Source organism: Oncorhynchus mykiss, chromosome 11, assembly GCF_057628025.1.
Source record: "Oncorhynchus mykiss isolate SJ-2025 chromosome 11, ASM5762802v1, whole genome shotgun sequence".
Lineage (NCBI taxonomy): Eukaryota > Metazoa > Chordata > Actinopteri > Salmoniformes > Salmonidae > Oncorhynchus > Oncorhynchus mykiss.
The window spans coordinates 34,004,819-34,008,303 of record NC_143032.1 but is presented as its reverse complement, the minus strand read 5'-3'; the positions used below and the strand labels follow the sequence as shown (position 1 = coordinate 34,008,303).

General features: G+C 41.8%; 1 pseudogene; it reads right to left on the bottom strand.

Annotated features, from left to right (window-relative positions):
- Positions 1 to 517: 517 nt before the first annotated feature.
- Positions 518 to 1,507, bottom strand: LOC149979554 (uncharacterized; annotated as a pseudogene).
- Between the last annotated feature and the right edge of the window lie 1,978 nt (positions 1,508 to 3,485).

Here is a 3,485-nt window from a genome sequence, read left to right as displayed (position 1 = left end):
AAAAGTGATTGAGTAGACTGCATAGATTTCATGACCCAAAAGACGAAAATGCAGTCTTTTTTTGTGAGTTGAAATTTGCTAATGTAAATGTTAGCAACACCTCCGCCTTTGCAGGATGAGCAGGGATATGGTCACTAGTGTAACCAGGAGGAGAGGCCTCATTTAACACAGTAAATTCATCAGGCTTAAAGCCATGTTTCTGTCAGGCCAATCACATCAACATTATGAACAGTGATTAGTTCATTGACTATAACTGAATTGGAAGTGAGGGATCTAACATTAAATAGCACTATTTTGAGATGTGAGATTTCACAATCGCTTTCAGTAATGACAGGAATGGAGGAGGTCTTTATTCCAGTGAGATTGCTAGAGGGAACACCACCATGTTTAGTTTTGCCCAACCTAGATCGAGGCACAGACACGTCTCAATGGGGATAGCTGAGCTGACTGTGATAGTGGCAGACGCCACTAAGCTGGCAGGCTGGCTAACAACCTACTGCCTGGCCTGCTCCCCATCTCATTGTGGAGCTAGAGGAGTTAGAGCCCTGTCTATGTTCATAGATAAGATGAGAGCACCCCTCCAGCTAGGACAGTGTCCGTCACTCCTCAGCAGGCCATGCTTGGTCCTGTTTGTGGGTGAGTCCCAGAAAGAGTGCCAATTATCTACAAATTCTATCTTTTGGGAGGGGCAGAAAACTGTTTTCAACCAGCGATTGAGTTATAATACTCTGCTGTAGAGCTCATCACTCCCCCTAACTGTGAGGGGGCCAGAGACAGTTACTCGATGCCGACACATCTTTCTAGCTGATTTACACGCTGAAGCTATGTTGCGCTTGGTGACCTCTGACTGTTTCATCCTAACATCGTTGGTGCTGAAGTGGATAACAATATCCCTATACTCTCTACACTCGCCAGTTTTAGCTTCAGCCAGCACCATCTTCAGATTAGCCTTAATGTCGGTAGCTCTGCCCCATGGTAACAGTGTTTGATCGCTGGATGATTCATTTTATGTCTAATACTGCGGACAATCAAGTCGCTGATGACTAGGGTTTTAAATTTGTCAGAGCTAATTTATGGAAGGCTTCGGCATCTCAGACCCCATAACGGGTGGTGGAGAGACCAGAGAAAGCTTGGCCTCTGACTCCGACTCGTTGCTTATTGGGGAAAACCGGTTGAATGTTTCTGTCGGCTGAATGAGCGACACCGGTTGAGCATTCCTACATAATTTCCTTCCAGAAGAAATTAGAAAATTGTCCGGCTGCGGGGACCGTGCGTGGGGATTTATACTACGTTCTGTACTTATTGGTGGCACAGACTCTGTTTCATCCTTTCCTCCACTTAAATTACCCTTGCCTAACGATTGCGTCTGAAACTGGGCTTTCAGCACGGCTATCCTCACCATAAGGCGATCGATCTCCTGTATATTATGAGTACAGCGACTGCAATTAGAAGGCATAATGTTACTGTTACTACTTAGCTTCGGCTGGTGGAGGTCGTGTAGAACCATGTCCAGATTGTGTCAGGGGTGAAAAAGTTGAATGAAAAAAGTGGAACGGGAAAAAAATGTTTTAAAAAGGAGTAAAGTTGGCAGGTAGCAAAGTAACATTAGCAACAAACTACATAGCAGCACGTAAATTTGTCCAGAATTTCACTCTCTGAATTGCACACTTATACAATCCATGTCTCAAGGCTTAAAAATATTTCTTTAACCTGTCTTCTCCCCTTCAACTACACTGATTGAAGTCAATTTAACAACTGACATCAATAAAGGATCATAGATTCACCTGGTCAATCTATGTCGTGGAAAGAGCATGTGTTCATAATGTTTTGTACACGCAGTGTATAAGCATCTTTGCCAAAGATAAATAAGGTCAACTTTTAATTATATTTGCTGACACCCTACAGTAAATGTTGGACCCAGTAGAGTAGCTATATAAACTATGCCCCTCTACAAACAAGCCTTGTCCGACGTTGGTTACAAGGCGGTACTTATTTAAATTAGGTAAGAGAATATCATGGTACCATTGGTGTATTAAAATGAGCGTTAAGATGATGTCACCTTGTTTCCTTAAAAACCTCTTAGATGTAAAGTCCCCTGTTTTGGGAACCTGTATGGTTCAGGTACCGGTTCCGGCTGACATTTTCGCTTATAAATTGATAGACCGAAATGGCTTGCATTGAGTGAAAGCCTTGATGCTCACGGACACAGGAGTATGTCTCTTCTGCCTATGTGAAGCAGGATGTGAAATGTGACACCACTTGAAGCTGGGATGTCCCTCCTACCATTTAATTCACTCTTCCGAATTTCCATCTACTGGCTGAATCCTAAGTCACAGCCACTGACAAAGCAAATGGCTGGAATCCTTACATCATAACACAGCAGTAGAGAGTTGTTTTTTTTGCTGTCGATTTATAGCCAGTAATCTAAAATAACTCATAGATTAACACATTCTGTTTGTCATAGACAGACAATATTAACAAGGCTAGTTCCTAACTAGTTCAGGAAGCCACGCAAGAGCTCTGTGAGATGTGCACAGTGATGGGGGCAGACCTTTCGATCAAGAGAAATCTTTAGAAAATATGCATATTTTCTCTAACACTAAATATGCAAATATATATTTCACAGAAGGTGAAATCTTATAGTTAGTCGTTTTATAAATTCGTTATACTATATTTAAAAAATATATAAGCAAATTCAAGCCTTATTCATACAGTTTTGTTGAATAGGAAATACATTATATAAAACACTTAATATTTGTATATTTTTGTCACATTTGTACTGTGTACTTAAGTTTGTGCACTCAAAATTGACTACACCTCAGCAAGGTATAACAATTTTTTATCAGAAAGGTAAGATATTAATGTCACACCCTGATCAGTTTCACCTGTCCTCGTTATTGTCTCCACCCCTTCCAGGTGTCACTTGTTTTGCCCAGTGTATTTATCCCCATGTTTCCTGTCTCTGTGCCAGTTGGTCTTGTATGCAAGCAGTTTCCCTTGTGCCTGCGGTCTACTTCTCTTTGCTAGACCTCCCGGTTTTGACCCTTGCCTGTTTTCTGGACTGCCGGACCACTCTGCCAGCCCCTGAGCCTGCCTGCCGACCTCTGCCTTCCTCTGGATTACTGACCTCTGCCTGCCTTGACCTGTCTTCTGATTGTCCCTGTTGGAACATTAAATATTGTTACTTCAACAGTCTGCGTCTGGGTCTTACTTTCATGACTGACTTTTAAACGTTCTTGGAGTAGTCAGCATGGCTAGATATTGTACATGGCCCTCTCATTATAAATAATTGTTTTTGGGGATAATGTAGATTACATTTTCGTTTACATGTAGTTACATTGAAGAGGTTTAATATTAATAATGAATCCAAGTGTTTGAGATGGGGGGGGGGGGGGGGGGGGCAGTAAGTTTATGATCGAACTTTATCAATGTAGAAGCAACAGTCATTTTCATACTTTGGTCATCATACATTGATTGATCTGGTT